Here is an 11,188-nt window from a genome sequence, read left to right as displayed (position 1 = left end):
TAACAAATAAACACATCTAAGCTTTGTTATTGGTTGTAATGTACATGGATCATTTGAATGGTGTGACAATGTCCTATTTGATTGGATTAAAATGTACATATTCTTCCTGTTATGTCTGCCTGCTGTATTTTACCTAATGCAAAGTGACCTGCTCCATCGAAATCAGTCGCATTGATCCGAAGACACATTTTGAGTTGTATACACTGTTGGAAAGAGGAGATTCCTAGCTTTCTAATGATCAGGATTGTTTTTGTACTATATTAAGCAAAATATGTCACATTATATAATGACTGTCACCGAGTCATCATTTTGAGAAAAAGGCCTTAAAGTTTCCTCTTCTCTGGATCGATCTGATTGATTATTAGCGGAGCAAATGATCAAAGTAGTACGGAGGGAAGATATTTTCGTTTGGATTACTGGTCTGGGGGGAGCTCGCGAATGTGTGCGTGTATACCACGTGTGTGTGTTTGTGTATTTTTGCGTTTGTTTCCCGGGGAAAACTTTCAGAAGAAACACCGGCTGTTGTTATGCTTGCTGTGACGTCAAATTACTCCGTTCTCCGCTTGTAATTATGCCGTTAAAAGCTTCAAAGCTGTATTTATCATCTGAATTTGCCGAAACAAGTTTAATATTCTGAAAGCCAAGACTTTGTTTATTTGAAATCAGATGAAAACAAACTGTAACGGACCCTGCGGAGTTATCTATGATTACTATGCCTTACATTCATAATGTCAGCGGAGGGAGGGGAAGCGGCGCTGTAGAAGAGCAGAGTGGCGAGTGAGAGGCGAGCTGTGTTCTTCCCTTTACAAGCTTAAAAAATGCCTGAAGCTAATGAGATTGAATATAACAATCAACAATAACAAAATATACACAGCTAGATTAGATGGCGTTCTTTTTAGATGCGACTTTAGAGTAGAGGGGAATTATTGAAACGGGATGTGTACAGCAGTGGCGTTTTCTCCCGGAGGCCAAGGGAAGCCAGGCTTCCCCTGTTTTTTCGGATTGTAGTTATAACTTAAATAAATAAAGAAAAACACTTTGTTTTGTTTCTGTAATTCTACTTTCCTGTGTGTTCCTGCCGGACCGTCTCTCCGTCTCTCCCCCATTCTCATTGAGTATTTTACAAAGAGTGAAACAGCGCCCCTCTAGATGTCATGGTGAAACAGTAGATTGCATTCACTGTTGCGAGAGGAGGCCAGCAGAATCTAGCTTCCCTTGGTGAAAAAAAATTGAGGGATTAACCAATCAGATGAGGCCCACGTGATGCCCCTGCCAACCTGTGATTGGTCAGGGCCATGCCAGGGGAAGCCAGCCGCCTCTAGCTTCCCTTCAGGGGCGGCTGGCGGCTGGCGATTTGATTGGACACTGCCATCCAATCACATCAACATCAATTTGAATACTGTAACTGTCATCACCGCCGTTAGAAATGATCAAGCAAATGAAGCATTATGGAGGGAGGAGATTTGGCGTACTTAATTAAGCATAACTTCACTAAACTTCCGCTACAGCAGCCACTAAAAATTAAAGCAGATGGCAGGACAACGCCCACACTCGAGCTGTGTACACAGAGGAATAAGGGATCTAATCGGACGTTCAATGAGGACAATTATGTCCGCACGGAGAGGGCTAACTGGAAGCGCTAAACTTCAGCGTCTATTTTGCTGGCCATGTCTTCTTTTTGACAAGGGTTCGTGCTCCCTGAACAATCCTTGGGCAACTTCAGGATTCATCGACGTTGCCAACCTGTCACGGGCAATTGAGAGGCACGGTAAATCTAAAAATCATATAGATTGTGCTGTGAAATTAAAGCTTTTTGGACGCGTCAGGATTGACGAGGCTCTGGATGTAGCAAGAACCATTAGCACAAAGAAGCACAACGAACAAGTAAAAAAGAACCGGGATATTCTGAGGAAACTCATCATTGCTGCCCTGTACGTTGCACGTCAAGAGCAAGCATTCAGGGGACACAATGAGGCCGCTGGCAGCTCTAACAGGGGCAATTTTGTAGAGCTGGTACGTGCATTTGCAGAGTTTGACACTGCACTCGCGGAGCACTTGGGATCGTCAACAGTCTTCAGTGGTATGTCAAACACCATACAAAATGACATAATTGAGAGCATAGCTCGTTGTATCCAGGATGAGACTGATAAAGAAATACACATTTCTCCTTTCATTGCTGTACAAGTGGATGACACATCAGACATCTCCAATAAGTGCCAACTCACTATCATAATCAGATATGTGAATGAAAAAGGCAGTGTGTGTGAACGTTTCCTCGGCTTTTTTGATGTCAGCTTAGAAAGAGATGCAAAAGCTGTAACATCAGTTGTCATGAGAGCCATCGGGAACTACAGCCCAACAAACAAACTGATTTGTCAGACTTATGACGGAGCAAGCTGCATGAGTGGACAGCACGGTGGCGTTCAGGCTTTAGTGAAAGCACACTGCCCCAATGCGCTATTCATCCACTGCTATGCTCACAAATTAAATTTGGTTTTAGCACAAGGCACAAACAACATCCAAGCAGCCAAACTGTTTTTTGCCAATCTCGATGCCTTCCACAATTTTTTCTCACGTTCATGTAAGAGATCAGCACTACTGTCTGAAGTTGATCGAGCTGTGCGTGTACCAGGGGGTTCTGCTGTGAGGTGGAATTTTAAAAGCCGCGCAGTACACGCCATCCATGAAGGACGCGGGTCGCTCTGTATCGCTTTTGACAGGATAATGACAGAGCCGGGATGGGACAAAGAGACCATTGCACAGAGTGCTTCCTTGAAGCAAAAACTTGAGGATTTTGACTTCACCTTCCTGCTCGGGGTCTTTCAGTCAATTTTCGGCCTCACAGAACCACTCTTCCAGGTTCTGCAAAGCAAGACGGCGGACATAAAAAAATGCCAGGATCGGATCATGAGCACTCTCAGCGCTCTCAAAGCCACAAGAACAGATGAGACATTCAGTCGCATTTACGATGACACGGTCAACGCAGTCGGCGATCCTGTGCCCCGACGTAAACGACGTCGCCGCGGCTGGGACGACCTGGAGCAAGGGTTTAACCAGCACCAAGAAGGAGACGAGGAAACGGTTGTGTCTTTCCGGCGTCTTTACTTCCAGATTGTTGACGGCATAGTGTTGCACATGACCCAAAGATTTGCAGATATGGAGCACCTGCACTTTTTTCGGATACTGGAACACACATCATTCACATCGTTCTGCAACCCTGATGCATTTCCCAGCAGTGAGCTGGCTCAGCTGATCAACACGTATCCATTCTTTGATGAGCAGAAGTTAAGGAATGAGCTGCACACGCTGTACAACAACAGGTTGTTTCACAAGCCACCAGGAGAGCTGATACAGCTTCTTATTGAGGATGACCTACAGGGCACACTCTCCGAGGTCTACAAGCTGCTCCAGCTCATGCTCACGATACCAGCCACCAGCACATCAGCAGAGCGCTCCTTTTCCTGTCTAAAAAGGATCAAAACGTATCTGAGGAACACGTGTGGACAGGACAGACTTGTCAACCTAGCCACAATATCCATTGACTCTGTTGTTGTGGAGGACCTAAAGGCCGCTGGGAAGTTCTATGACATTGTTATTGACCACTTCGCTACCATGAAAGACAGGAGAATGGCCTTCCTCTTCAAATAGGGTGAGTGAAATGCACACCGCTTTCTCTCTGTGCATACCTGTTGCCTGAACTGCCCGTGTAGCTATGTGTGCAATTTCTGATGTGGTTCTGTTGGTTATTGTGCATTGCTTGCCTGGATTTAGCTGCAGGTGTTCAGTCTGAAGTAGTTGTTTTATTGCAGTTGTTTAATTAGCACAGGGTGCTGCTATCCGAAAATCAGCACCGCAGATAGCATGCCATATAGGGCCCGATCACCTGAATAGATGAGATTGTTTATATTTTTGTGTTACTTTTGGACTACGGACTGAACTAATTACAGAGACGAGGACTGTTGCTGCACTTGCAGTGTGTGTTAGTGTAACAGATGTAAATATGCAGTGGGGTTTATTTAATTTAATTTTGTATAATCACACACATTCTGTGTTTTATATTATTGTATTCTGTGTTCTTCATTTTATTGAATGTTAAATACCTGGCAAGGTCGGAGAGCTGTGCTCAGGAGTTTATTGTTGTGAGGACTTTCATTTCCTTTCTTTGTGATTTTACTTTTTGTATATATTGTGTCCCTCACGTTTCCTCTTCCCTTTTTGTAAACGTTCCAAGCAATGAGAGGAGTCACTGAGGGAAATGTATGTAAAACTGATCATTTTATCTGTTATCAGATTCAGACATTAAACAGAGATCGTCTCAACTTTACGCTGACTCGGCGGGTCTCGTCCATTATCAACACAACGCATACTGATACTTTGATGTGAACGTAAAACTTTAAAGGTCTCCTGATTTAGTTTGTGAATGAATGCTTCTTATTTATTAATTACCGAATCTGCACTGCGCATTGAGCGGCTGGTATTGCATTGGTGGGGGGAGGTTGGCATAAATTAATAAGAAAATGCTTAAATTAATAAGACGAGAGAGTTTCAGCTGGAGAGTGCATGCGGACCTGTCGCTTAGATAACAGGCGTGTACAAGTCCTGCATCTGTATGATACAAATGTGTGTAAAATGTTACCGGGCGCTGTAATCACTCATCTGGTTACGTTATTGACCCCCCCCCCCGACCCAAAAACATTGGCTTCCCCTACATTTTTCCCCACCCCACGCTACTGGTGTACAGGGTTCCGCGGCATCCGCTGCTGCAAAAATGTGGGGCAGGGCCGTAAAGTGGGGGGGCCAATGGCCCCCTGGCCCCCCCGCTTCCGGCGCCCTTGCTACCAACCCAACCATTTGGTTATGAAATGTTTAACTCATTCTGGGTTATTTATATGCTATTGGGTATTGGTTTGCATGAATCGCAACAACTTCACATGTATTAGATTCATTCATGTTGAGATAAACTGAGACAAAGGGATTAGGGTATATCTGATTCCCACTCCAGAACAGAAGGTGGCGGTATAACCACCAATAAACTGGATACCAACCACAGTCGGCTTCTCAATACTCAAATTTCCCCTCCTCGACTCCCCTCCTCGGTTCCCCTCCTCGAGACTTAGACCCGCCCACAGGAGATGCGAGTGGAGGACCGAGGAGGGGAACCGAGGAGAGAGGAGGGGAAGCAGCAGACGTTTAAAGAAATGAGAACTCCTCTCCTCTGAGCGGTCATTTTAAAGAGACGTCCGTTCATTATTACGTGGCAACAGCTGCATCAGCTGTCGAGTGTTTTGTCATAGCGTTGTATCTCTGTTAGATCAGCTGAACATTGTTCCCCCACATATTTACTTTGAATTCATTGAGAGTGCGGTATAATGAGACAAAAACAGGCTACAGATGCGGACACACACACACACAAATATATTTATATAAATATATACAATTTAAAGTATGAGAGCACTCTCATAATAACGTAACACAATCAGAGACTGGATATATCCCCCCCTCTCTCTGGTCGCTGAAATGGGGAATTGAAATTACGGGCCAAAAGTTGTATTTACAAGTAGGCCTATTAAAAGTAAGCAGAGGACACCAAACCAACTGAGACCCGTCTGTCCGCCGCATTTACGCACTGTACAACACACACCTACACACTGTACAGCACACACCTACAGCTCCAAAAGCATAAGCCGTTGTGTATTTTATTATGTGAAGCAATGGTCTTAGAAAAATATCGACTCTTTGTTTGTATATATCTACTAAACTAAAGCAAATAAAGAGAGTAGGCCTGTTATACTGAGTGATATATATTATACACACTGCTCTGTTTCTGCATGGACCGTACAGCTGTTCTCTCTGGAAACATCGCGACGCGATGAAAGCAGTTTCTAAAATAATATCCAGGGGATGCATGCATAGCTGTCATTGGCTGAGATAAGTCCGGCCGTGCGTCACGCCTCCACCGTTCCCGGAAATGCATCCGTGGAGGAGCCGTGGAGGAACCATCAGTGTATCCTCGGTTATAGCTCCTCCAGAGAGCCTCCTCGACGCTCGATGCTCGGTCCTCGGTGTGCATTTAGAGAAATGAGACGTCCTTCAAAATGGCGCGCTGAAATTCATTTCCGGGTCACTACCGGAGGACCGAGGACCGAGGAGTCGAGGAGGGGAAATTTGAGTATTGAGAAGCCTCTTATGATACCAACTAATGTAAACAGAGACACAAATCAATCTACTTTTAAGTGTTCACGGTTGTAAAGATGTGAAACAACAAACACGGCTTGAACAATAAGGCATGCTACATTATTGACTGCTCTTGGACACTTCCATGGATGTATTAAGAGAACTCTGCCAGACTCTGCCATTGTTTGATTTTGACCGCGATCTGGCGGGAAAGGTTTTCCCCTGCATCCTGTGTGCACTCGCGATATTTGGGCATAACCGTAAACTTAACCATCATCATCGCGAGAGAGGATCATTGAGACAAGAAAGACCGTTGGCGAAAGTTGGAGGAGGTAAGCAGAAAACATTGTCATCTAACTGTGAAGCTGTTAATAAATGTCATCAACTGCTAGTCCATGAGCGATATTGTGGTAACGTTGATAGTTAATTTGTTATTTAGTTAAGATAATTTTAGCGCTCCCTAACTCATGCTTGGCTGTGACGTAAATGGTGTGCGGCCGTGAAGCCAGGTCTTTGTCTGTCTTCCAAGACAGTGGGTCTGGCTGCTGTGAAGATGGGGGTGATGGTGCATGGGCTGCTGTGTAGGTGGGGTGTACAAGTGCTATACGAGATCTCCACGAGACCTCCTTGCTGGCTGGGTTGAAGGTGATGGCTGTGGTGGAGCCTTTGTGCTGAGGTGTATCTTGACCTGGTGGCAGCCGCAGATGGAGGTGGAGGCAGCTGTAGTGATGCTGGTCTGCTGGTCCTTGGTGGTGATGGCTCTGGTGAAGGCCCTTGAGCCACTGTAGATCTTGACCTGGGGGCCGGCACAGATGGATGTTCTAGCTGCTGGATAAACGCCGCCTGTGGGCCACTAGGCCCAGGCAGCTGTGAAACATCTCTGTAAAACAAATTAAAATGTAGGACAATAATTACAACTAATTTCATTGAAATAAAGTTCAAGTAAAATGTTGCTCAAGCACAAATAACAATGCACACATAAAAAGAAAGTTTGGGAGGTTGGAGGAGTCTCTCTCGATCTCACACACACACACACACACACACACACACTGGTATTTCCAGTTACTTTACATTCAGTATAAAATCACAGACACACATACATCTGATTACAAAGTCTCATCTGTACAGGACGGTAAAAATAATAACAGGCACACATAAATAAATCTATGACAAAGTCTCATCTGTACAGAACAGTATGATAAAATAATCTATGGCAAAAACATGTAACTGTAAATGTCTCTGTTGTGGGACGAATAAATGATTAATTTAATCATCTACACATTAGTGCTGGGGGGAAACGATTATTTTGAAAACGATTAATCGGGCGATTATTTGATCGATTAGTCGACTAATCGAACGATTATTTTTCTGTTGTTCAATTCATAAAAAACGTAATGTAAAAAAAAATTTTTTTTCACGATACTGTGTCTCAGGGGATCTTAATATTTAAGAACCTATTAATGTGTTATACCAGATTAACGGAAATAATCTCAGCTAACTGACGATACAAACCATGTTTACCAACACAAAACAAAACACAAGTCTCATAAGAAGCAAACTAAAATGCTATCTAAATGACCCCTGAGCGAAAAATGCTAACGGACATTGGCACAGAACTCAAGATAAAAGTACCCTTATTACTTATCGTAGCTGCACATACAAGATATCCGATTAAAGCTGAGACTCCACAGATTATGTAGGTATATAGTATCATCACTGAGTGATCCGGACTCGCGACAGGGGAAGCAAATACAGTCATCACAACACGTACCTTCACAGAGCTTCTAGGGAGATCGTCTCACCGCCGTAGCTGTCAATCTGATCAAAATACGTGTTCAATGGCATTCAAATGAGAAAAAACGCGGCTGAATCGGTTAATCCATAGGTTTTTAACGTCCATGTATAAACAAATTATTGAATTTATAATCCATAATTCCATTTTAATGTAAAAATCGGAGAGCAAATGCTAGCTGCTAATGGTTGCCACCACAGCTAGCTGCTGCTTCCGGTCAAGCAGCAGTCTCAGTGAGATTTAAATATATAAATATCTTTGCGTTTTGGACTAACTTTAAAATATTCCCATGCTTTTGAAGACCTAGGGCGAGATGTTTTCGTTTGAGGGCTTTGTGCGCAATCCTGTGAGGAGGAGGTGGTAGCCGTTTCAGTCTCCATTGTGTTAGAAGTGCGATTGCGAACTGCTTGTTGCTTTGGGTGACCCACGTGTGTGTGGCGACCATATATACAGTCTATGGTGGCGACGCGTCGACGCGGAAATATGTCGTCGACGATATTTTGAAGTCGACGCGTCGCCACAGCACTACTACACATGTAATCTCACTTTTACACACCAAAATAACGTTAACACAGAGTAAACATTTGCTAATGGAGAGTCTATTTTGTCCAATAAAAAGTTCATGACTATCGATAAAAAGTATATATCAATAAACCTATTGTTCATTTTTGCGGTATTCCCCACACATTGCCAGTACACTATTACTGTAATATTTACACTTACTCATGTCCAATTGGATCCTTGTTGTTGTCTTTGTATTCTTCTTCTTCTTCTTCTTCAGAAGAGTCGAAGACTTCAGGTTCTGAGGCTCTATCTTCACTGCTGCTAGCGAAAAAAATCTCTAGCGAAGTCGGCAACTGTAAAGTTTTTTTTTTAGCCATTTTCTCTGTCTCTCTCTCTCTCCTCACAGACGTAAACTGATGGGAGACACGTAGTTTATGTTTTGTTTACTTGGTGGGTAGGTCCTTAGTGATTTTTCGATGTCCATTGGTCATTTCAGACCATGATGGCTGCCGGCCGAGATTTCCTTGACGGACACATGAATCCACCAATCCCACACAGTGTAAAGTCAAGCTGCTTTGAGCGGCCATATTGGCTGCTGTGCCCTGGTTACAGTCTCACAGGAGATACCGCTGGAAAGCTACTTCCAGCGATTCCGCGGATATCTGAATCATATTTCTACTTCTTATAATCGAAAATATATGATTTAATTACGTACAATTATGCGCACCTGGACGCGCCGGCGCGTCCACCGACTCCAGAGGGTTAAAGACAAGATCCTGCACCTGGCGAGACGGGAAGGGAAACCTATCTCGTCGCTTGATGGATTAACACCCGGTAATACATTGTTATATTGTACAGCAGACTTTATTTTGCTACTAAATGACCAATTCACAGATATGCCATGCCACATATTGATACCTATAAAATTGTCTTCCTACAGATTGTTTGGGGGAACTTGCTCTGAGCCAGTTACCAACACTGCTTCCACCAACTGTCTACAGGGTTGGCCGAAAAGTGTTCCGGTACACTATCGAGGAGTCTAAGTTGGCCTTCATCGATCATAAGCCTGTAAGTCCCTCTGCATATCTAAAGGGAAATGTTATTCTTTTAATCACTTGAACCCAGCATCCATATTCTTGGGGGGGTGGCGGGGACATTAGCCAAAAATGGCAGCTAGATCGGCTATTTTTGGCGAAGAGATTTGGTGAAGATGGAAAACAGTGGTCTAAAGTACAGAGCCAACCCAGGTCCAGTTTAAGTGGTTAAGAATGTGCCTGACTGCCTGTTATTCCTGGGCTCAAGAATAATTCAGAACATTGTTTCTGAATATGCATTGTATCAGCCACTGCCAAATCTTGCTTACTCTTTGCTTTTGCACAATCTTTTACTTTGTTTGATTTATCTTGTCTTTTGTTCTTTATTTCTTTCTCAGGTTTAAACAAACTTGGTGGAACATGAGGCGAAGGTGTCAAGACCTTACCCATATGTCCTGTCCCTGGGAAACAATATTTGGCACACCTCTCAGGCGTTCGTTATTCTTGATGGGGAGGCGTTGGAACAAAACACATTGCTTCAGGCAGTAGATGTCTGTTTCAAGGTATTCTATATCTTTGACATCGACTACACAAAGCAGTGTGAAGCTGTATGGAAATTCCTCCAAAATGCAGTGTACGAAATCAAGGGAGGAGAGGAGTCAAAACATGCTACATCCTTGCGTGCAGCAATACTTGCTTGCAAGTAGACTTGTGGTCTTGATCCTTTTCTTTTCTTCTGCTGGTCCTCCTGTTCTATTCTCTCTTCTGCTGCTTGGCTCAGAGTAGGGTTCTATCTGGTTAAATCAAATATTGCTGGATTTGTGAAGTGTGTGTGTGTGATGTTCAAAATACTACATAATGCTCAAAGTATTTTTAAATACTTTGAGTTAAAAGAGCTAAATGGTGGAAGCATAAATTGTTAAAATGTTTATTTGCACATCTTAGTTTCCTGTAGTTCGGATCACCTAAAGGAGCAGTACATTTTTGTGATCATGTTGGAGGATTTTCTTTGTAACGCATAGCCAGTATATGAACCAGTAATTTCTGAAAAAACGTATGTTGCTATTAGTGGTTCTCCAGAAGCAAAGATTTTGAGATTTAGAAATGGCAGATCTACAAGCTATGAGCTTGTAGATCTGCTAGGATGCTGTTAGGATGTGTTTGTTCTAATGTGTTATGTACAATACAGCCTGTAAACAACACACATTAGAACAAACGCATCCTAGCAGATCTACAAGCTCATAGCATGTCACTTCGTGCCACGCTATGAGCTTGTAGATCTGCTAATGTGTGTTGTTTACAGGCTGTACTGTACATGCATAAATGTTAAGTTTTGTTTAAAGAAAGTTTTGCACTTTATTGTGAACTGAATCTTTTGCACTTTATTGAATTGTCAATTGTTATAACAATAAAATGAATATTTTTCTAAGATTCCAACATTGTTTAAAAGCGTTTATTGCATATTATATTATTTGCATGACCAAATATAGGATATATTTTAAAAGGGTTTGTAATTTAAATGTTTAAGAGACATGGGTATTGCATTAAAAACATGACGATAATAACTTGTAGAATTAACCCATCGCAGCTATTATGAACCAGCATTTGGGTGTAATATTTAACCCAATTCATGGTAGAATTTACCCAGGGCTGTAATTAATTTGACCCAGCATTTGGGTGTAAT

Source organism: Gymnodraco acuticeps, unplaced genomic scaffold, assembly GCF_902827175.1.
Source record: "Gymnodraco acuticeps unplaced genomic scaffold, fGymAcu1.1, whole genome shotgun sequence".
NCBI lineage: Eukaryota > Metazoa > Chordata > Actinopteri > Perciformes > Bathydraconidae > Gymnodraco > Gymnodraco acuticeps.
This window is presented reverse-complemented; position numbering follows the sequence as displayed.